The sequence below is a fragment of the Dermacentor variabilis genome, chromosome 7 (assembly GCF_050947875.1).
Source record: "Dermacentor variabilis isolate Ectoservices chromosome 7, ASM5094787v1, whole genome shotgun sequence".
NCBI lineage: Eukaryota > Metazoa > Arthropoda > Arachnida > Ixodida > Ixodidae > Dermacentor > Dermacentor variabilis.
In genome coordinates, this window is record NC_134574.1 from 69,917,813 (window position 1) to 69,943,275 (window position 25,463).

The 25,463-nt window shown below is 45.0% G+C and overlaps 1 protein-coding gene across 4 annotated transcripts in view; it reads left to right on the forward strand.

The window, feature by feature from the left end:
* Positions 1-25,463, forward strand: part of LOC142587514 (uncharacterized) — a 457,134-nt gene that overhangs the window by 64,138 nt on the left and 367,533 nt on the right. The window lies entirely within an intron of this gene.

The following is a 25,463-nucleotide window of genomic DNA, read 5'->3' on the forward strand; positions in this document are numbered from 1 at the left end:
GTAGTTGTATATCATAAAGAAACCCGCTGCGACGCGTGAGACCCACTGGCTCTGCGGCGCTTGGGCACTCTTCCTCCTGCAAAGCGTCCCGGAGCAGTGGCGCCCCGACGGCGGAAACTGTAAACTCTCGCATCACGCCCTCGCCCAGTAAAACCGGCGCGACGCGACGGGCCGCACCAAGTGCGTTTCCATTGAGGGCCGATTTACGCTCGAGCCGCCCATCGCCGCAAGCCGCACCGCACGCGTGTGGTCGCGCGAAAGATTGCACGTATCAAACACTTGTGCACAAATTTCGGCTTACAATATGTAAGGTATACACTGTGCACACAGTGTAAATGGTAATTTGTGCACAAGTGCTGGATACGTGCAATCTTTCGCGCGACCGCAAGCGTGCGGTGGGGCTTGCGGCGGTGGGCGGCTCGAGCGTAAATCGACCCTGAGCGGCCGTGTCTCTACTGTGAGCACGCCTTTCCGAGTTCATATTGCTGCGCTTGCGCCTGTTGTTTTTTTTTTTTTCTTGCCCGGCTGCTTCACGCCGGGGAGAAGAGGCTGTGCGGCTGGAGGCGGGGCGTCTTTCCGCGCATGCGTCGTGGCGCTGTTGGTCGGTGCCTGCGTGCTGGAGCTGCTCTCCGGAGCATCGTTCGCCGCCGCGTGCGTGTTCGCCTCGGCCTCGATGCGGGCGAGATGGGGTGCCGGGTGCTCGTCCGCCACGCTTGTAGGCTCGGCCGCCACGGTGTCAACGCTTCGCTCGGGTTCAGCGGAGTCGCCGGCGCTCTCTCCTCGTGGGCTGGGCGACAGGGAACGGCTTGGCGTTGACTCCGTGGCCAGGGTCAGCTGGCTGTCATTGCTGCTGCTGTCGTCGGCCGACGAGTAGGAGCAGGAAGGCGGGCATCTGCTGGAGCGGCGCGAGCTAGCAGTCTCGTCGTCACTCTCTGTGCTGGTGGTGTCTCCGCAGGCGTCCGCATTGTCTGGGGCAGCGCGGCCGCGTCGTCAACGCTGTGCTGCCGCTGGTGCAGTGTCCCTGCAAGTGCCCGACCGCAGGAACCCCGGGGATGGGACAGCCTCGGAAGGCTGGTCCTCATTGGCGGCTGGGGCGCAAAACTGGCTTCTCGCTTCTGCGAGAAGCAGCTTGAGCGCCGGCGAGTGCACTGAGGTAGGGCCGCGTGGCCCCGGCCCTGGGTTGTCGGAGTCGGACATCCTCAGCGCCTGGAAGAAAGCCCTGGACGCTGGGGCCTCTGACTGTGTCTGCTCCCTTGGGAGCCCTAAAAAGGGCTACGCTCGAGAGCGCTGTCGTGGGAGCAGATCACGGGCGGCGTGGAGGTTCGATTATGTTCAGGATAGCTCGATCGCGGGAATCTGAAAAGACTGGCTTCGTACTGGAGTGGCACTGCTCCTCGTGAGAACCAGGGCTTGTCGGCGCATAATGCGCGGATTGGTTCTCTCGAGTATGCTTGCCACCTGTCGCTCTAGCTGCCAGTTAGGCCAGCGTGGCTCCGTCGATGCGTGCGGGCCCCGGCAATTGATGCAGCGGGTCCGCTCCGACGTGCAGGCACTCGTTGTGTGCGACCCTGCGCATTGGAGGCAGCGCGGGTCGCGCGAGCAGGTCCGCGTGACCGAAAAGCCCGCATCGACCGCACTGCAGTGGCCGGGAAAGCTGCGGGCGTATGATTCGGTGCTGCCGAAAGAGGTAAACCTCCTCCGGCACGTCGCTGCCCGTGAAGCAGAGGGTCGCAACGTCGCCGAACCTGGCGACCACGAGCACAGGCGCCCTCAACTCGAGCCCCTCAATGATGGCAGGCCCATCGATGGCCAGGTCCATGTTGAACAATGTGCCCGTGCAGGAGTCGATGATGTGTGCCTTCGCCTTGACGGGAACGTTGCAGATCATCCAGACCGCGAGCAGCGCCGAGAGGTCCGTGCCGGGCAGCGCGTCGACGGCCACGATGTTCCGCCGAAGGTTCGGCCGCACACGATGAGTCCCTGGTACCCCGGCAAGGAAGGCGGCAATCGCGTCACGCAATGCTGCGAGGAAGTGTGCCTTCCTTGCCAAGGGCGTCCTTCGTCCTTCTGCGGCTGCGCATTGACGAAATTAATGAAAAATTTACTAACTGTATTATTTCTTCAGCTGAAAAGGCCATTCCGCAATCTTCCGGCATTGTTTGGAAAAAGCTTAATCCTTGGTGGTCACGTGAATGCACCGTAGCAAAAAGGGAGCAAAATAAGACCTGGAGAATCTTACGCAGCTACCCAACATATAACAACCTTCTAAATTTTAAACAAGCCAAAGCGAAAGCACCATATACCGTAAAAACCGGACTATAGGTCGGACCGGAATATAGGTCGACCCCCCAACTAACCAATCCTAAAAATGAAAAAAATATATTTCAATAGCAAAAGTACTGAAAGACACCCTTACCTTGAAACAAATGCGACTCAGCCGGCTGCACAATGGTGACAGTATTTATTTAAATGCTGCTCGCATGTGCACCTGGCTAAGTTTTTAACAGCATCGTGCGACCATCGACCCGCGTGCTTGTCAGCACCTTATTAACGGCTCTAAGCGGCGAAACAAACGAGATACGCGCATGTGTACACATGCGCTTACTTTCGCTATTTCGCCGCTCCGTGCCGTGATGATAAGGTGCTGACAAACACGCGGGTCGATGGTCGCGCGATGCTGTTAAAAATTGGCCGGGTGTGCAGTACACAGAAGGACAAAAGTGCGCAAGCGCTACTCCGCATCGGAGTCGTCCGAACTAGAGTCCGATGTTGAGTGCTTCTCGCTGCCCACGTCCCATAGAGCATCGTCCTCTGTGCCGTCCAGCGCGTTGCTTATACAGCATTTTCTGAAAGACTTGCGCACCATCTCTTCGGGGAGAGATTTCCACGCCGACGACACCCAGCCACAAACAGTCGCAAGCGGTGGACGTCGCAGGCGGCCGGGGGGGGTAGTCGGGTTATCGCCCAGCATCCATTCATTATAGAGTTCGCGCACTCTATCTTTAAACGGCTTATTGAGCACAACGTCTAGTGGCTGCAGCACAGATGTCAGTCCACCAGGGATGACCACGAGGTCCGTCTTGCCGTCGCACAGGGCCCGCTTTACGTTGGCTGTGAGGTGGCCTCGAAATGAGTCCAGAACGAGCATGTTCGCGCGCTCGAAGAGAGCACCAGGTCGCCGCTTCCAGACGAGCCGGACCCACTCCAGCATCAACGATTCGTTCATAAAACCGTTTTCATTTACCCGGACGATGACGTCGTGTGGGAATTCCTCTTTCGGCAATGTTTTTCTTTTAAAAATGATGAAAGGGGGCAGCTTCTTCCCATCAGCTGTACATGCGAGCATCACAGTGAACCGCGAGTGCTCGTTGCCCGTTGTTAGAAGCTTGATTTGATTGGCTCCTTTCTCGGAAACAGTCCGGCTTGAGGGCATATCGAACCACACTGGCGTTTCGTCGGCGTTTCCCATCTGTCCGATCATGTAGTCGCGTTGCTGCCGAAGCGCAATTGGATATCGCTGAAACTCGATTAGCTTGTCCTCGAATTCTTCGGGCAGTTTCTGGCACACAGAAGTACGGCGACGTAGTGCAAAGCCCTTCCTCTTCATGAAACGCCGCACCCAGGATGGCGAGCCCTTGAATTGCGCCCTCGTCAGTCCAGAGGCGCGCGCGATCTCGATCGCTTTGAAACGGATGGATTCAGCAGTCACAGGCAGCGATCTTGCACGAAGCTCCCGGATGAAATCCGCAACCTTGTTTTCCAGTTCTGGATACGCTGCAGTCCGCCCACGAAATGAAGTTTTCTTTTGGTTGCTGCAAGCAACCAAAAGCTGCTTCTGCTTCCGCCAGTAGCGAATGCTTTTTTCCGACACTCCAAATTCTCGCTGTGCCGCCAGGTTGCCGTTAGCTTCCGCGTACTCGATCGCCTTTTTTTTGAAGGCGACGTTAAATTGCCGTCGGCTTCCACTCATTTTTAAACAAAATGAAACAATGCAAACGCAAAATGACGGTGCTACAACGTCGCCACGCCACGCCGCTGCTGATGGCGATGGCGGCTGTTTACTTCATCCGCCCATTGTTGCAAGACTTCCGTAGTTTTTCCGCCAATGTCCGGTATATAGGTCGAGGGTCGACTTTTCGCGACGGTTTTTTGAAAAAAAGTTCGACCTATATTCCGGTTTTTACGGTATATCCGGAGACAGGCAGAAAGATCTTCCTGGCAAAAATATGTTTCTACAATTAATAGCACCGTCACATCCAAAAGGATGTGGGAACAGGTCAGGAAGTTTAAGGGGGACTACTCATCATACACGATACCCATACTTACACCTTCAGGCACTCAGACAACACTACAAGAACAAGCTAATATACTTGGGGAACATTTTTATAACATCTCTAGCTCGGCTAATTATTCAAACACGTTCTTAAAATACAAACTGTCAGCAGAAAAGGAGAAGCTACCAACTGCCTGTATGTCAAGGGATGAATACAACTCTCCATTCACGGTACAAGAACTTAACAGGGTTCTCTGTGCTGGCAAAAAAACTGCAGTAGGTCCTGACCGGATCCATTATTCTATGCTCGCACACCTGTCCCAAGCATCTGTAGATGCTCTCCTTAAATTTTTTAACAAAGTATTTAAATCCGGAAGCATGCCAAAAAGTTGGAAAAACGCAATAGTTGCGCCTTTTTTAAAAATGGGAAAATCCTTGACATCCCCAAGTAGCTTTCGACCCATTGCCCTGACAAGCTGTTTGGCGAAATCGTACGAAAGTGTCGTAAATGCGAGGTTAACCTTCACACTTGATAAACGGAACTCCATTGATTTTCACCAGTGCGGCTATAAAAAAGGATGTTCAACGACAGACCACCTCGTCCGACTTGAACACGAAATAGGTGAAGCATTTTTACACAAACAGCACTGCCTGGCAGTGTTCTTCGACCTAGAAAAAGCGTACGACACCATGTGGAGATTTGAAATCTTACGTGACCTCGCCGCGTTAGGAATCCATGGCAAAATGCTAAACTGTCTCGCTGATTTTATGTCCAACAGAACATTCCAAATCCGTCTAGGCAATGTGTTCTCGTGCACATTTATTCAGGAAAACAGCGTGCCACAAGGTTGCATACTTAGCACAACACTCTTTATAGTGAAAATGAACTCTGTCAACAAAGTCATTCCCACCTCTGTTATGCACTCCATATACCGGGTGTCCCAGCTAACTTGAACCAAGGGTTTAAAAATGAAATATTGGGGTCAGGAGAGTGAAACTACCTGCATATTGGTGACAGGCATTTGGCGCACCACAGGAAATTTTTTGTATTGCAATTACTTAACTAGTAATTAAAATAATTTTTTAAAAATTTTTAATATTGACTTTAGACACTAAGTGTGATTCGCAAAGTTGGAGAGCACTTTCAGAAACCCCCATTCCATTATTCGCCATAAAGAAAACCTTACGTGTACCTCTTTTTTCGAGCTCGAAAGAAAGCCCGCGAAATACAAAAAAAACCACGTGACGAGCGCATTCGCGCGCCGCGATCGTGCTGCTCTCAACCGTGCTTTCAGTGAACGAAATCAGCTCCGGTATTCATTCGGCGGCCCCGTTTCAGAGGCAGGCCGATATCTTGGTGGTGGTTTCTTCGGCCGTGTCAGCCAGTTCGCGCGTGACGGTGTAAATTGCAGCGAGTGCGCTGCGCTTTGCAGTCGCGATAAAGACTGCCAAGCTCGAAGTTTTCAAATGAGAGGAGTTTTATTTGCCAGTTGCAAAGAAAATAAAAGTGGCGGTTTATGGCTTGGCTGTGCGGCGATGACAGCCGTGGCATGCGGTTGTCCTGACTCCATTTCATTTCGGTTTCTTACCAATTATAAAAAGTGCTCGAATAGGTCACCTTGTGCGACGATACAGCTATGGCATCTTGTAACCAAATCAGCCGTTGCATTTCGTATGACAGCCTCAGGCATGTTTAAACAGACTTCCGTTATTTTGTCTTTAAGGTCTTGCGGTGTGGAAGTTGGTGTGCTGTACACCTTGTCCTTGATATGACCCCACAAAAAGTAGTCCAGAGGTGTCATATCAGGAGACCTGGCTGGCCAGTTCACGGGACCTAGTCGTCCTATCCATTTCTGCGGGAACGCTGCGTCGAGCCAGGTCCGAGCCTTGGCGCTGCTGTGCGCGGGGGCGCCATCGTGTTGAAACCACACATTTGTGGCCCTGGCGAGCGGTAGATCCGAAAGGAAGTCGTCAACGGGTCCTCTGAGGATATCATTGGTGTAGCGATCTGCTGTCAGCGTCTGGTCGAAAAACACAGGCCCGATCAAACTACCGTCGAAAAGTCCACACCAAACACTAAATGACCACTGGTACTGGTGCTGCGTCTGTAAAACCCAGTAGGGATTTGAATCGCTCCAGTAATGAGCATTGTGCAGGTTCACCTGTGAATTGCGCGAAAAACTAGCTTCGTCACTCCATATCACTTTGTTCAAAAAATCCGGGTCGTCCTGCATCTTTATCAGAATCCAATTAGCAAAATCGGTCCTGTTTTGGAAGTCCCGTGGCAACAGATTTTGATGAAGCTGTACGTGGTACGGATGCAGGCGGTGTTTGCGCAGTATTCGCCAAACTGATGACCTGGAGACTCCGGTATCCTCGCTCACGCTGCGCACGCTTGCTTGGGGTTCCAGAGCGAACAGCGATAAAATATGCGTCTCGAAGTCCTCGTCAAAAACAGGTGCTCTGTGTCGTGTGGACGTAAAACTGCCCATCCGTCGCAGCGTCTCGAAGGCACGCAGGATCGTTACTGAACTTGGCCGCCTGCCTGGGTGCCATTGTTGCATAAGGTCTGCAGCGCGCCTTCTGTTCCCATGACATGCACCTAGAGCCAGAACCATGTCTGCTTTCTCTTCATTTGTAAACGGCATGTCTGCAGTGCTAGTAATCACTACACCAAAGATTCAGTCTCGCATGAGAGTGGCATAAGAAGAGCACACGACAAACTGTGCTTCACCGCTGCTTCCAGCTTTCAAAATCCTCATTAGGAAACTGCAACACACAGCCGCCAACACCTCGCGGCGAAACATTATTCCCTGTATTTCTCTTTTGCTTCTGAGTGACAAAGCAGACTCGCCATCTCAGTATCTTATCAGATTGGGACTAAGTCGTCGTCGCCGGGTGCCAACTAGCTGACGCGGACGAAAAACCCCCGCCAAGATATCGGCCTGCCGCTGCAACGGGGCCGTCGAATAAAGGCCGGAGCTGATTTCGTTCACTGAAAGCACGGTTGAGAGCAGCACGATCGCGACGCGCAAATGTGCTCGTCACGTGATTTTTTTTGTATTTCGCGGGCTTTCTTTCGAGCTCGGAAAAAGAGGTACACGTAAGGTTTTCTTTATGGCGAATAATGGAATGCGGGTTTCTGAAAGTGCTCTCCAACTTTGCGAATCACATTTAGTGTCTAAAGTCAATATTAAAAAATTTAAAAAAATTATCTTAATTACTAGTTAAGTAATTGCGATACAAAAAATTTCCCGTGGTGCGCCAAATGCCTATCACCAATATGCAGTTAGTTTCACTCTCCTGACTCCAATATTTCATTTTTAAACCCTTGGTTCAAGTTAGCTGGGACACCCGGTATGTCGATGATTTGCAAATAGCGTGCCGCGCCTCAAACTTACAGGCATGTGAAAGGCAGCTCCAGATAACAATAAATAAACTAATGGAGTGGGCTGAGAAAAATGGCTTCCGCTTCTCTACTCAGAAAACTGTTACAGTCCTTTTTTCGCAAAAGTTAGGGTTGTACTTCGACCCGGATGTAAAATTGAATGATGTCGCGCTGCCGGTATAACAAGAATATGAATTCTTGGGAGTAATCTTTGACGAAAAACTAAACTTCCTAGCCCACATTAAAACGCTAAAGATTAAGGCAAATAAAGCATTGAATATCCTGAAAGTTTTATCTCATGAGCACTGGGGTTCCGACCGAACGTGTCTTTCACGTATCTACCGGTCTCTTGTGCGTAGCCTTTTAGACTACGGCTCCGTGGTTTACGGCTGAGCCAGACAGTCCTATATGCAACGAATTGATCCAGTACATAACCTTGGATTGTGACTGACAAGTGGTGCCTACAGAACGTCACCTATTCAAAGTTTACATGTTGAATGTAATGAACCCTCATTACTGCAGCGCAGAGCATTGCTCACATTCTCTTACGCACTCAGAATTCAGTCATCACCGCAACACATATGCCTAGATTGCAGTACTTGATCATGAAATGGGGGGGGGGGGGATGAAACTTTGGCAAATTTCTGATTGCAAAGTTCATACAACATACCTTAAAAGCAAGCAGTTTCGTTGTTAAATACCTTGAGAAGCTTTTTGTACAAACAATGACATGAGAATTTAGGAGATAGCATTCACATTGCTCACACTTAAAGCTTCTATGAAATCCCCTATGAAGACAGTGTGGCCCACACCTGGCGACGTTCGTTGGAATTTAAGCACTCCAAGCGGTGTTGGTTAAGCTGTATTGGCTCGTCCTGAGGCTCAGGTGCATGTTGGCTGTGTGCTTCCCGAACAGTGCTGGTGGACGGGAGCTCTGGCAGCACCTCACGGAAGCTTCCAAAGAAACTTTTGTCAGGGCAAGGACACCTAACTTATGCCGCTTGTCGGGTTTCAGTATTGGGGCATTTGGAAATCCTCCCCCATAGGTGCTATGAACCATTGATTGGTGCTTGCAGAATGCCCCTTGTTGGCCATTTCTACAAGTGCAAGTGCCGAAGTCTTGCCAAACATGATAAATCTTACCATTTTCCTGCCCACTGGGCACCTGGTACATGCTATCCACCAAGAGCACAGACCGACTGTGCAACACTTTCAGGCATCCTGTGCACAAGGTTGTCATAGAAGATTTGGTGAGCTGGCACACAATTCTATACATGATTAAGCAGTCTTCTTGAAAAGTAGTCCTACCAGACTGTTGCCACAAGGTATACAAGGGCAACTACATTATATGCCTTTTGCCTACCAAGCACCACATCCTTCAGTACACGAATAGTGGCTTCAGCATAATTTGTGTTGTGGCCTCTCGTTATAAGGCCCAAGCGAAAAGAGAGCACCCACCCAGTTAAAAAAAACAATTGGACCCAATTGGAAAATTTCCACTTGTTTCCAATTGGTTCCATTTGTGTATTAGTACACAATTGGGCCACTTGGAACAATTGGGCCAATTGGTTGTATACCATTTGGATCAAATGGTGCAGTCGGCATAGAACCAATTGGTTGTTGCCAATTGGGTCACATGGTGCAGTTGGCATAGAACCAATTGGGCTAATTGGCATGGAACCAAATGGTCCAAATGGAGCCGCTCGACGGGTCAAATGGTTTTGACTGTGCACAGCCTGCGCTGTGTGAATCTGGCAAACTAGCACAGCAATAAGGAACCACATCGTTACATGTTGGTCGGCAAGTTTGTTCATATATATTGTTATCTAATATGATGCAATACAATATGAACAGCACAAAAAGCGAATCTCTTCATTAATGCTCTTTTCCATGCTTTTCTTGCTTCACATCATATCACACAACAAGGAGCCACTACTTCCTTATGATAACTACATGTGACAATGAGGCAACAAGTCAAAAGTAGGATTTAAAGCTTTATTACTAAGAAAAATGCAATGCGCGATACTGTTCATGGTCCCTTTCAGGTCTAGTCGCGCCACAACCTGCAGAAATGGATAAAAGAGAAAGACAGCATTGTGTATGGAATCCTGAAAAACCCGTTGCCCTCAAAAGCTGGCAAGACAAGCAAGCTGATATTGGATAAAAAGGCACCTCAATTTTAATATTCAGCAATCCAACCAGGTTTAAGATAGTCACAATTTGCGGTTTATGTAGCTAAGGTTCAAGCAGCAAATGCAAGAAAATTTTTCTAATCAGTATACCTTTTCGCTGTTCTGTCAATGTCAGCAATGTTCTCCCCCACGTAGTGAATCATACGTTTCACCAGTGCTGTCACGACGCTCTCGGGGAAACCTTGCTTTTAAAAAAACGCTCATGCAATACACTTGAAACCTTTTTGTCGAAATTAGTTCAGTGCATCATGCATATTTGCTACATTACACAAAAGCGTATAGATATATATCTGTGCAATCATTTAACTCAAACGAGTGTGCGTGACCCGTGCACTCGTGAGTGCAGTAATGCAAAATGATTACAAGAGCTTTGGAAACGCGGAAACTTATCTCCGATCTGCAAAATTCTGGCAAGGTAGTGGGCACACGTGCCGGCCGCGTGCGTCCACTTCACCATATAAAAAGCCGCCGAAAAGTCGTCGTCAGGCTTGAAGTTCTTTATGTCTGTCACTGGCACAATTGGCAAATGTTTGTCGATTTCGTACCGCACGTATGCGTGGGTGATCATAGTGCTGTCAGACGGTCGCACGAAGCCCGCAAGGCGATCAGGACAAAGCGCAGAATACAGTGCAGCACGCATGCACGACTGCCAGCGACTGTTTTTGTTGCTGCCATGGTTGCTAATGTTGATCTCGATTATGCTGTCCCGTTCGGTCGCCAAGGAAAAATGACGCTGACACAAAATTTAAGGGAAGAATTATTTCATAGATGTGAAATATAAAATTTAAACAATATTACTAAATTACAAATTGTTTTATGCCTAAAAGTTGTTTGAGTCGTGTGGTTAAGAAACACATAAAACAGTGCAAGTTTTTTTTTTTTTTTTTTTTTTTACTGTTTAACATGATCAATATAGAGCGACCACTTCTTTTTTTACGGTTCTTCCACATTTACTTGCCCTCCAAATGCCAAATAGTGTCTTCCAATCTCACGAATCCAATCTCGAATCTCGCGTCGAAATCTCAAAAGAGAAATCTCAAAAGGAAAAGAGAAATCTGCAAATTTTGTATACAAAAGACATTAACATTTTCTCACTTAAATTTTGTCCAAATGGTTTTGATAACTCCATTTGGACCATGTGGCAATTCAGATTTACCCAAATGGTCCTGCTGGAGACTCCATCTGGCCCAATTGGAAGTGAGGGTTTCCATATGAACCAATTGGCCGTTCTAACTGGTCCAAATGGTCCTGTTGGCGATAACACTTGGTCCAATTGGAAATTGCCGTTTCCAGTTGGACCCATTGATATTTCCAAATGATTTCAATTGTTTTTTTTGACTGGGGTGCACTCTTCCTTCCGTTCAAGGAATGCACATACTCATGTCACATTAGCACGGTGAGGCTTCTGGAGCAATTCTTCAGTGGCAGCAGCCAACTCTTCCGCTGATGACGCACACATCACCTGCAGGGGACAGAATAAATGGCTTGTACGCTTAAAGCCACACATCAGTTGTTCATGTCACATGACTAGACACAATATAGTGAGAATAAGCAAACTTCGAGCATTTGTAAAGTTCACAGCTTATTACCACTTACTTGTCTCAGAGCACTTCCCATATGTAACACAAAATTCAGGCCTCCGCGGTGTACCGTAAGTCTGAATAAGTGAGCATGTAACCAGGCATGCTAAATTAAAAATAAATAAATTAGGAAAACAAGTGCATGCTGAACACAAACAACTTCTGCTATTAAATTCATATTTTTGTGAAGAATGCGGCACTTCATATTGTTGCAAGAGCAAGGCAGGTGCAAAAGTAATCAAAACAAAATCGATTGTATATATGCAAAGTTGAGAGTGTCAATTCTCGTGTTGAAAATGCCGTATGCCAACAGATGCCATAGACGAACAACAGAGCAGCAACTTCATCAACTTTGGCATCAGGCTCTACTGTCACCAATGCGACAATGTTTTTGAGCATTCATCAATAATCAAGAACATGAGCATGGAATTTCTTATGCCTGAATGATGTAGAACGGGTGGAAGCAGTGAATCCCACAAATGGCTGATTTACATCAACAGGCTCAAAATGTTTTTCTGGCGCTGTAGCCTGTTAGACAAATAATATTCAAGTTTACAAAAGGCACAGAGAGATAGGTTACTAAAAATGCACATAAATTAAATAATTTTACAGCAACAAAAATAGTCATCAGAATGTCTCACATTTGCACTCTGAAAATGCCTTCCTTGAATTATCACAAACCAAGTTCACACTTTTCACACAACGCTATATATGTTTCCATCAAAGAAGCAAGCTGTACGACATTTTAACACAAGAAGAATCGCCACTCTCAACTTTGCATATATATATATAATCGATATTGTGTTCAGACGTAGGGGCCTGCGCATGCGCCTACTGTCGCTCCTAGTTCTTGCTTACGCAAACCACTTGCATGCCCTAAACTAAAACTGTCTAATGCTGCAGTGGGAGTGTTAAGTAATGAAATTATGACATTCTGCAAGAATTCATTACCAACTTCTTTCTGTTAACATCTTTCATGACTAGATTATAAATAAATAAATATTTCAGCAAGAAAAAAGTTAAATCATGAACTGCATTTACCTCAACTTCCCATAATATTGATGCCACAGACGTCCTTGAACACTATTACTTTAGCTTGACTTCATATTTGCTTTAGGATCCCTTTAAGCATACTGGCTGCATATTCAAAGCACTGACACTCCCCTTAAGGCCCCGCACATTTACTCTGTAAATAAATAACAAAAAGCCTATATTTAGCTGCAGTACAACAAAGCTGTTTAGTGATGGCTATTTGTTACTCCTTTTTCTTCACATCGTTCTTTCCCCTTATTTAACAATTCACTGTGTAATGCATTTAGCCTTTTCTTCTACATTGAAATAAAGAAACACCAATGAAAAATTAAGCTAGTCTTCTGCAGATTCTCTTACTAGTTCGAGCATTTTTATTTTAAGTGCTAACTGCCTTTCTTCAGGCACACGCTCCATGTACTTGGCCAGACACAGCCCAAAATGCCCATTGCGTGGCTCTGTTTTCTTCAGAGCTTTGCAAAGGTTGCCAAAATGTGTCTGTTTCGCTATTGTCATTGTGCTGTCTTTTGCTGCCTTTGCGCTGGGGGGTAAAAGCATTTTTCTGAAGATCCCCAAGCGCAGCAGTTGGAACTGCATGCGTTTGCAGCTGGCAAAGTGGTGGCCAGAAGGGTGTTTGCAAGATTATGTCCGAGTGCACAGAGCCTTCTAGGAAAACATCTCTATCTATATCTTCAAATTGCACAATGTTGCAAAGAAGCTCCTGTGCACTCGGCTGACAGCTAGCAGTTGAGCTTGCTGGCCTCACTGGTTGGCTTGCAGGCCTTGGCGCATGGCTTGCTGGGCTCACTGCCTGGCTTCCAGGGCTTACGGACTGACTTGCCTGATACGATGTGTAAATGCCCGGCGTCCTATACAAACAGAAAGGCCAAACATATCTATCAATATTGTACAAATATTTGTCTTGTAAACTCTTTCCACTCAATGACATAAAATAAAGATTTGAACGGGTATTCCAGAGTTATCTTGTATACTATTTCTGTTGTTAGCATATTGTTATGTTGTGATAGATAATAATGCCACCACCAACTTGTTTGCAGCACTGGTGCAATCATGAAACAGAAACCTCGAAGTCATAACCAAGTTTACAGATATGCGATTGGCTGAGGCCGTTTTTGAGCAACTCTGCCCTAGCAAAAATGATCAATAGAAAAACCAATAGGCTATGGGATTATTGAACATATTGGTCTATAGGTATTGTATAAGCCTATTGGTGGCTTACTGGTATATATTGGTGCTCTATTGGCCTTTTAGTAATATGCTTGCCTATTGGCACTCTATTGGCCTATTAGTAGTGTATTTGTCTATTGGCACTTTCTTGGCCTATTAGTAGTGTATTTGTCTATTGGCACTTTCTTGGCCTATTAGTAGTGTTGCCTACTGTTCTAAGCACATTGTTCATGTATCAAAACAATGGTGCTATACAGCAGTGAGGACTGCAATGTGGCAACCAGTCTATAAAAAGAACAAATTTCATTTGAAAGTAGGCATGTATTTATTTACAAAATTACTTCTTCATCAGATCAGCAATCTTTCCAGCAACAAGCTTTCCGAGCGTGTTGTGCCTCCTTGTTATGTCATCTTCACTGCTGCACCGCTTCTCAAGGTAGTGCCTGAAAAAAACTGAAATGGGAAAGGTCAGCAAGTGAGAACAAAGATTTAGAAGTACTACTGAAAGGACAAGTATATATGGCATATTAACATGAAAAAAATGTGCTGATCCCACTCACTGTGGAAACAATTTGCAAAATTTGATGAGCCAGCAATAACAAAGAGCTAAACATGGTAAGAAATCCAGAGTGGTTTTATATAAGACCTATGCAGAGATGTGACATATGTCACATCTCTGCATGCAGTGAATTCAGTGACGAATGTATCTTGCAGTCACCCTTAGTCACAACAGCATACCTTGCAGACATTTGTGGAGAAACACAACAGTGTTATCACCAAATGGATAACAGCATCTATACCTCCATACATCAGAAAGAAAGCTTCACCAAACAGGCTTCCTACTGCAGCCAGTCTTGTCACACACACAAACTTTAATGGGATTCAGCAAAAATGGTTGCGAATTATGGCATGGCTTCATGGGGTTTTTTGGGCACTTGCTCCACTACCACCTACCACAGTGCAATGTTTAAATTTCAAAAGTAAATTGTATGCAATATGGCATATATGCCATGTGTTTCAAAGTGCTAAATTGCAAGAGGGAAATGAGGGGTAAGGTTGCTGTACTGCAGTTCTTTGTGCGTCTATGGCCTAATGAACAGTGCATCTGATGCTGCACTGGAGTAGCGAGGTTCAAATCCCACCACAAGACCCATAATTTTTTTACTGACTGACAGCTTGTGCCGAGTCATTGAGGCAATAAATTGGCCAATTTATACAACCACGCCAAGCTTTGGGAGGTAGGCAAAGAAAGCTTTGAATTGAAAAAAGTATTGTTAAAAAGTGGCGTAAATCTCGAACACACAAGCCCTGAGCAGCTACAATTGGAATAATACATTGAGAAAATTGCAAAGGAACATGTCGCTGACTTTTGAAAGAACAGACTTAGGGCTAAGGGGTGTATAAAAAAAAAAAAACATGCCTTCTTCGGTGCCCATCAAGGAACATGACTGGATTAAAGCATACCTTTTAGCGCATCATACTTGAATGCATCTAAAGCAGGCATACTTGTAAAGCCAACAGAAGTTTCCAATGAAATTTGTTAAATATGCAAAACAGTAGCACTGAGGTTTACAGGTTAGGAATATATGAGTCAGCTTCACGTGCGTTATGAGCGATTTCTTTCAACAAACAATGAAATTCATCTACGCCACCATTATACATACGTGAACAATTAACCTATGCAAATTGCTAAGCTTGCGGCCTTTTCCCTACAGTTTCTTACAAGTTATGGCGATGTCATTGAGGGAGAGTGAGCTTTAACAAAAATGAAGACATTTTGTTTTCCACACAACAATGTAATAACAGTATTTTCCTTCTCTGCTGTCAAAGAGGCTGCATGTTGCATGTTGAGCTCTATACTGTTCGATATCTGTAGAAGCTGGGCACGTGCAGCGCCACAAAAGGCAAAGCAAAACTCATGCGGCCAGACGTAAGAGTGAAATTTCATTACCTTGTCCAATGAGTGCTGGACATTGACATCTCGCTGTCCTCACTGTCCGACGGGCGTGGAGGAAGTGGGACCTGTCTTGTCGGTCGATGTGCTGCCTCTTTTCTCTCTGCACAAAATCAGAGCACAGCAAAATCAAACGCAGCCTAAATATAAGCAAATTTTATAGAACAACAAATGTATATATTAGAATTTAACTTACCAAACAACCGCAGAATCTGCGCTCGAAAAAAAGCCACTTTGATGGTCGTCCTTCTAGTGCACTTTGTACCACCTGTTGCTTTGGTAGTCTGAAATGCTTTGAGAGCTGAAATTTTTTATATCTCTGATGCTAACGACTTCTCGCGCGTCGTCGCGAAATCTGACCGACGCGTACATTGCAGCACAAGCACAAGCGACGAATACTCGCAATTACTAGAGCTACAGATGCAAGCCTACGCCGCCGACGCTACCGTCCAAGACCACGTGACCACGTTGTGTCATGGCAGCACGAACGTCGGCTAGCAATGGCTCTCGTCGGCTCGCATTTTCTTTCCCCCGTGGCTTTAAAAATGAGAAAATGAGCAATATACTTTTTTTACTTTGCTATTTTTTATTTCCTGCTTTGTTTGCTATGCTTAAAACGTTTTAGCATTAGGTGCATGAAGACAGTATTGTGAGAAAGCAAAATAATGTAAAACACAGCGTCACCACGCGACGACTCATCGCCAAATTTTTTGTGCCCCTACACGTTTTTAAATTCTGTCTTTGTATGCTGCTCTGTGATTGTCTACCGTAACTGCCATAATTCTGTGTCTGTTATATTGGGTTCCCGTAGTAGTGGTCAGGTTTTACGAGAGTCCTTGCTTGGTGACGATCTCCGCGGCATTCCTCGCCTTCCGAACGTCCGTTTTTCTGCGAGCGATGGAAAATCGGGGCGTCGCCAGTAGCAGTGCACGTGAACCCGAAGAAGAAGCGCAAGTGCTATTTGAAGCCTGGAGCGAATTTCACGGTTCCACGAAGCACTCCTTTTTATCAGCTTGTGCAGGGAAGCTCTAATCCTGGTACCAATTTGAGCTGCGAGCGGTCTCCGACTGTGGAGCCAGCGAACTCGCATGCCAACTCGCCAACTCACTTGGACGACAGTGTGCAACCAGACTACAATTGTTTGCCGGCTGAAGTGGACGACGTCACCGAAAACACAAGAAATCACGATCGCAGCCAGAGATCACCGCAACATATCGTCAGTGACCGTGCAAGCGAAGGACCGACAGGGTCTGCACATGCGGATGCGGGCAATGAAAGCAACTGCGCTGACACGGCGGACGGCGAGGACGACTTCATGAAATTGTTCTCAGGGGAACGTCTGCCAAATTGTGACCTGAGTGTTGTTGATGCATTGGTTACATTGATTGCGTACTCAACGTGAGCAGGGCTCAACTGGAGCGACATGGAAAAGCTAGTACATGTGGTGAACCTTTTGCTGGGAGCCGAGGTGCTGCCTTCATCTCAATATTTGTTGAGGAAGGCGTGGAAGAATTGGCAGAGGCAATTAGTGAAGCGCTACTACTTTTGTACGACCTGCAGTACGCCTGCTGCCAATGCTGAAGGACACAGTTTTGTTTGTTCAAACTGCAATGCCTGGAATTCGGCGCACAATTTTTATGCAGTTATGAATTTGACGTTTTACTTTCGAGTAAGGTGGTGGCTGCGGCACTTCTCGACTCACTTGAGAAGAATGTGCGTGAGGTTCCATCTGTGACTGACATCACAGATGGAGCACTGTATCACAAGCATATGGAGGGAAGTGAGTGGAGCGACATCACTCTCACATTCAATACTGGTGGTGCCAGAGTGTTTAACTGTAACAAAACTTCCTTGTGGCCCATTCAGTGTGATCAATGAGTTGCCGGTAGCATTGCGCTGCTGGCACTAGGAATTAGATTTTGGTCGTTCTCATGTCTGATCATATAAACTTAATATATTTTTGTCTTTTATAAAGGTTCAAGGAGATAACTGTTAATTACAAGTTCCCACAACACTCTTGCTCATTTATCTTTCTTTTTTCAATGTGTATGTATGCTTCACATTTAAAATAAATGTTTGTTGGAAACCAGCACTTTGTTCATGTCTGCACTTTCACTATACCTGTATTGTGCTGGTCTGCACGAATGCCTAAACGTTGAAGTGACACGGAAAGACAGAGCTAATTATAAAATCTGTGCACGAAAACTATTAACTGCACACATTAAATTCGGGGTTTAAAAAGAAATATTTCTTTCCATACTGAGAAAGGAGACAAGAGCTACATCTAAAAGAATGCAATGAAGGTTGATTCTAGAGGTAACAGGAAACAGTCTGCTTAAGGCACGGTGCCAAAGCACTGTCCAAGTTCTTGGGAAGATTTATAAGGATGAAAAAGGAAACTACAAAAACCGCAGCCATTAAAAAAGCCTGGTAATGTGTAAACGCACGTATTTGTAGCATGTTTATAGCATGTCCTTAATGCTACAAGCCTTAGCAGTGATTTAACAAGGAATGTCATTTTGAGTGATTTTGACAAGACATACTGTCGGGCAGCAACTGCTTTCTTAGCAGCATTTAGGCATGAGTAAATCGCCCTGTACCCTCAATGGGTGCGAAAGAGATTAAGCTGGTGCATAAAGTAAGCTTGGGTAATCAAAGTGTAAAAAAGAAAGTGGCAGGTGTTAAGCGTTATAGGGGGAACAGTTGGTAGTGCTGCTGTTGGCTCTTTTTGAGGTGGCAATAACTCAGTACGAAGCAAACATCGATAATCTTTAATTTTGCCTTATACTTTGACTTACCTTGCCCTACTCATGCACCACCTTCTCCTACTGCATTGAGGGTGAGTAGGCTACGTGCACATGAAAGGTGCCAAGAAAAGCATTTCCTGCCCTGATGAACACAATTCCATTGTTTATATGCTCCAGTGGCATTCTTTGATCAACCACTAGATCACTTGAAGCCTTTCACTTCCTGTGAATTTTGATCTTGTTCAACTTTATACAAGTTTATAGCATAAGCATAATTTTGAGCAGAATATCTGCACAAGTTAAATTAATAGAGAATTGTTACTGCGCGACTAAGGAATCAAGTATTAGTAAAATTGCTGCCACATTTTGAAAAATCCTCATTTGTATATATTTCATGCAGTTTCTATTGAATGAATCAAAACTGCCATTTTATTAAGGTTGATCCAAATAAAGCTCTTGGTTCTACAGGGAATAATGTTCTACTGACTAAATTTGAACCAAGTAACTCAAAACTCCTAGCAGTATCCTGCTGGTACCAATAGCAACCACATTAGTCTTTAGGTCGCTGATAACACCTGCCACTTATTGATGCCCATTGGTACCAATACAAACTCTGCTGGCTCTATAAGACAAGTAGCAGTTGCCATCTATTTCACCCTATTGGTGCCAATACAAGCTCTACTGGCCCCTATCGGTACCAATACAACTTCTGCTGGTCCTATAAATGACAAATAGCTGGCATCTATTTGACCCTATTGGTGCCAATACAAATCTATTGGTTCTATAAGTGAAAAATAGCTGTCCCCTATTGGTACCAATGCAAAGTCTATCGGACCTATAGGCAAGAAATAGATGTCACCTATTGGAACCTATGGGTACCAATAGAATTCCAATAAAACCGATAGAGTTCCAATCAGTTACCTATAGAACCCATAGCACAGCTCTATTGGACCAATAGAAAATTCTATTGGCATTTTTGCTAGGGTATAGAGCAGCCTAAAGTGCATATCGGAGCATCTAAAGGCTTACATCAGCAGAAAGATTTGTTTTGAGGGAACAAGACAGCTTACAAAACGAGAAAGTCCCATTTGAGGGAAAACATAGGTGTGCGCCAAAATGCACCTTATGGCACCAGCCCCCACAACTTTATTGCAAAAATGCAGTAGCCAGACCAGGCTTTCCCAACATGTGTAATACGACCATAATTTCCATCCGTTGCCACAACTCCTCTGTGACTGCTCATGGGTCATATGCCCTCAATTAGCACTATGGCAATAGCGTATTTCTTCAAAAAGACAAGGATGTATATCATTTTCATAACATGTCTACTGGTGCGTCCTGCATTACTCTTTTCACTGGGCACTAGCTGTGCCCTTTCTCATTTTCTTCCTCTTGATGTGGTTATGTAAGCAAGGAGCAATACAAAAGTACACATTTACCTTTCAGCATGTTGACCTTGTGAATGCATCACACATGTCCCAAAGCAAGAAACTTTACAGTGGCAATTGTGTAACCACAAGAGATTGCCTTAAATAACAAACTTGAAAACTTGAACTTTGTCATTAGGCAGGTCACTAAGGGTAAAGAAGCACTGTGCTCTAGCTTCGAAGATCCTATAAGGTACCACTTCTGTATTGCAGAATAATGAAGTAAGTGTGGAACTTAATTTCAAAATGACTGGATATGCAAATAATAAAAAAGTCTGTAAAGCACGAAACACTAGTTACAATTTGCAGTGTAAACATGCATGTAAAATGTTACACATGAAATGAGGAGACAAATTAATGGCATGGTGACCCGTCATGAATCAGGCGAATTTGCCCTCTGCCTATTCTGTGGGGAGCAGTGCTCATGCTTTTTTTTTTCAATTATGAATACTGACTTGTTAAAACTAATCACATTTTCTCTAGACTAACAGATGCCTTGTCTTGGTTTCAGAAAGCCTAGCCTGCCCACTTTGCACCAATATGTTTGGTCTTTTCACATCATTAACCTAAATCGCCATCACAGTTTCTACTTCCTGCTGGACCATGTTATCTCATGTGGTAGTTAAGGCACCTCGAGCTGAAGAGATTTGTTTCGTTTTCAAAAGTAGCATACAGAGTTCATTATAGTAAGTGGGGTATGTTAAAGCACCATAAAGTTACCTGCAGCTTTGCATGACCGCACTGCTGATTAGAAGCAATGTGGTCATGTTACTGCAACTGAAATACTGTTGCGCTCAATGTAAGCTACATGAGAATACATGGCAAAGCGCTCACACATTGCAGGTCGCACTAAATGTGAGAGTACATTGCAAGATGTGCCCACAACTAACTTTTCGTTGTGTGCTGTTCAGTTTTCATCTCCAGATAACCATTTCAGAAGCCCGAATTTGCAGAAGTAGGACACCTGTATTCGGTAATGACGTACTCAAGGGAGGTAACTGTGATGCAAAAGTAGCTGTCCAAGAGGACAGAAAAAAATCGTCCTTGCATTCCACAACAAAAGTGAGCAAAGGAACAGCACGTTAACATGTATCTGCAAAAGATGGCATTGCTCAAATCTTTGCAAACCTGTGTGCATATTCAACAACATCAGCTATGGAATTGTATAACATCAGCTAGGGAATTGTATAAAATACGATTCCCTAGCTATCCCCGTTTTAGAGTGGTATATGTTATGAAGAAATTTTAATCAGATTTCGACGATGGTGTTCAAGAAGATGCCAGTTTAATGCTTTTTTGCTTTCTGTCATGCTAAGCATCCTGTCATAATTGCCAAGTATCAAGCGAACTGCCCTGTTCTGCACTTTTTCTAGTTTATCTACAAGTTCTGTAGTATATGGATCCCAGCAAATATGCATACTCCAGTGTACTGCAGACATGTGTGAAATACAGTTGCTCCCTAAGTTTCTGTGGCAAGCTACTTCAAGAAACCTAATGCTCCGACAGCCTTGTTCCTAACATGAGTAACATGTCTGTTCCACCTTAGGTGTATTTTTTTCTGCTGATCTAAGTATTTATATTCCGACACTTGTTCAAGATTAGCATTATTTATAGTGTAATGATTGCTGTTGTATGAGCGCTTCCTGGTAAAGGTGACGTGGACACTCTTTTTCTCATTCAGTAACATTTTCCATTTTTCACACCATGTGGCAATGAAATCCAAATCATGTTGTAGTGCTTGTTGGTCAGATTCGCTGTTGATGACCCTACATGCTATACTGTCATCTGCAACCATTCTAAATGATGATGTAATGCCCGAATTGATGTCATTAATCAACAACAAAAATAAAAGTCCTAAAACTGATTCCTGGGGTACCCCAGAAATCACAGGTACATCTTGAGAGGAACATCCGTTGAGAGCCACAGACTTGAGCGAAGATACTCAGCAATCCATGCGATAACCTTCTCATCCAATTTGTAATGTCGAAGTTTAGCGATCAGTAGACTATGCGTAACGTCAAAAGCTTTTTCGAAATCCAGAAATATACAATCAACAATTTGTTTCTTGTCGACTGCTGAGTGACTGCTCATGTGCGAATGCAACCAATTGTGTCGTACACGAAAAACCCTGCCGAAACCCATGTTGACTAGGATGAAGAAAGTTATTGTTATCAAGATGAGACATGATGCAGGTATACACATGTTCTATAACCTTGCATACAATGCTAGTTAAGGATACTGGTCTGTAATTCTCAACTCTGTCCCTCTGTCCACTCTTATGGATTGGCACCACTCGCGCTAGTTTCCAATCACCAGAAACAACGCTTTTATTTAAGGAATTTTGAAATAAGCAACAGAAGTACAAACATAAAATGCCCGAGCAATTTATAAAGAATGATGTAGGGATATCATCCGGACCACACGCCTTTGTTGGTTTCAAACATTGTAATAATCGCTCGATGCCTGTCGCACTAAATACAACCTCAGACATTTCGTCGGCTTCGACCGGAAAATCAACTCTATTAACCCCACTAATGTTTGAATGAGTAGACTGAAATACTGGCACAAGTCCTTAAGAAATTTCCTCTGAAGAAGCACTTTATGTGGCATATGCATGCACTTTTAGACGCAGTGCACAAGAAGAATCCACACTTTGAACAATGAAGACTGGTAAGCAAAACATTCTCTCTAGATTGTGCGAACTTTTTCAGGGACCTTACAGTTGCCCGTTTTGGCTGCTTCAAGTACTGCGCCGAAAAACTTTTGTCAAAGGTAACCCCCCCATATACGGCATCTTACAAAGCCACAAGCAGACGGTGCAAGAGCCACCCCAATTTTTTCGCATTGTTGCGTAATGTCATTATACAATAAAATGGCCGCATCGGCAGGTGTGCAGGTTCTACGACGTATGTCGCCTGCTAATACCGCGTGTGCATAGGTAATCTAACGAGTAATATTTATGAAACGGTACTATCAGAAGTAGTGCAGTACCATAAATCAGCTAACTGCTGTAAGAAACACTAAGCATTTTCATTCACTGAGGAATGCCTTCCGCGTATAGAGTGAAATCATGAGACTGATAACCTAGTTGGAATGCTTACGTGTTGTGCTGTTGCGCAAGTGCGACTCAGCACAGTTGCCAGCGACAGAGGACAGCAGGTCGTCCACTCTCGGTTCTGACCTTCTGCTCCTCCCTGCCTGCCATGGCTCTAAAAGTAGGGCAAAAGGGGCACCATTACTAATTTCCTCACATGCAATGCAAAACTTGTTTTTGTGCATTATTGCGAGTTGTTTACCACCGCTCATTGCAACTACTGTTTGTATCAGAGATCACATATACCAAAGTGTCTTCTTTAAGGAAAATCAAGGAAATGCAGTGTTAATAAGTGAGGCATTTCACATGGGGCCACTATTCTTCAAAGCAATCCCAAGGATTATTGCGCCTTTTGGCACCAAACAAAACCACACTGTTTGCGGCATTGCATAATTTCCTTTTTTAAATAGCACCACAAATGTAGTGATATTTGTTGCCTAGCCACTCTGTTCGTTCTCACAACCCGTCTTGCGTAACGATTAGAAATACTTTTTCCCCTCTGTGCAACTTCTTTATTACCAAAGTTACTTGAAGTACTAACATACGACGGCGAGCCCATTCACTAATCATACAGCAAATACATACACATACTAACACATTCATTGTTCCCCTTGTACAATTACGTCCTCGCATTGTCCATCGGCAAGCATGATCAAATTAAGTTCTTGTAGTCAATGTGTAATACAGCTCATTTACATGTTCAACACGACTTGTGTTTGTGCTCCTAAATCTTTTCTTTTTTATTCTGTGGAATTCTGAACTTGTTTACGTGTTTGCTCTTTAGTTTTGTGAATTTAGTACGCTACTTATGGCTATGATTCTACAACCCACATTCTGTAATGACAATGTTTCTTGAAGAGTATGTGTTCACAATAAGTAAGTAAAAAATTGTGAAGACGTCTGTTGTACACTTAAGTGTCTGACTGCTATGGCCACTTGCATCCTCGCGACGCCTCTCCGCTGTTGCGGGCTGGAGTGGTCTCGCTAAGAATGAATATGACGCATAAGGAAAATAAGTACATGTCATACGTTTGGGAAAAGACTAGAGATGTGTATAACAAGTTCCAACTTACCTCTTAAGCCGCTTGTCCCAGGTGCTGTGCCGACAGACACATGGGATTCAGCACTTGCCACGTCGCCAGCACCGCGGTCAACAGCGCTTTGCTCCTGCACATAGGCAATTAGCATGATTAATGATAACAGTTTTGTTGTGATACCTGTCATGTACAGGAAATATTGTAGTTATATTTCAATGGAATCCCAAACCGTTGCATTTCGAAAGGGCTACACTAATAAAAGCCTGTGCTATGTCCTTTTATATGACCATCAATGACGAATGGTTGGTGCACGTCTGCTCAATATATAAAGCTCTTTTGTTCCTGTTGCAAACCATTCCAAGTGTTTGCTTACCTATTGAGTGAAAAGGTGGCATGCTATTGGTGTTTCTACACTAAGAAGTTATCTATTATGTCACCTTTATAAATCTGCATCGGCTCAACCCCAATTATTTACAAAACAGAACAGCATATCACTGAATGCGGACATGCATAAGCTAACTATAGAATGATTAAACGGACTACACCAACATGGCTTATATGCCTCATTAAAAAAGCAGAGAACATTGCCTTTACATAAAAAACACAGGCACTGAGCAAGCATTTGTGTGCATGTTTCTTGTCGATAGCTTGTCAAATAGCTTGTCGATTTCCGCTCAAGCTCGGGCCATCTTCTGAGCGGCAACACTAGTGCGCGACCACACATCAGCCATAACGGCGGTGACTGAGCGAATTGCGACAGCTCGTCGACCTGGCGTTGACCTTTTGAAACCCTTGCGCCTGTTCACCTCGTCGTCGGGCTCAAAGAACGGTGCGCAGACGCCGATGGCGCTCGCCCTTCCAACTAATGAGAGGATGCGCCCTCGCGGTCCGGGCAGGCTGCCTCCTCCGGTTCCTCTGTGATTAACATGTTTGTTAGAATATGGTGCGCAAAAGCTCCGTCAACGAGTGTGCTTACCTGCTTTCGGCGTGCAAGGCGGCTGCATCGCGGGGGCGTTAAACATCCTTTTTCCATACGTCACGCCATTGTGCTGCAGTTTTCACCGCCGGACCCTCAGCGTTCAGCAAAGCCGTCACTTGCTGCCAGAGCTCCTACTTGCGCGCCGCCGTCAGCTGCTGGCCCAGCACACACAACACCTTTGCTAGGTAGGGGTGCTCCTCAATAAATGCAACGAGTCTTTCACGCTGCCTCGCTGAAACATGAGGCCCCAGCCGCCTGTCCTTGTGCGACGACATCGTTTCGGTTTCGGCGCGTGAACAAGTCCAAAATGTAAACAAAGCGAGACAAGTTGTTTGCATAACGTATGGCACACCACCTAACGACTAAATAAGAAAACAACTAAAATAAAATTACAACTCCCAGTAGCCGTCTGCGCCGCAAGCTCATATTTATTACTGAAAATTACATTTGCAAGTGGTTCTATACAAACCAATGTTTTTTTTTTATCAAACCAGCAACATCCTTCAATTGCTATACCGTCCCCCAATACAAACAAAAATGATGACGTGATCTTCCGGCAGACCGCCGCTCGTTGA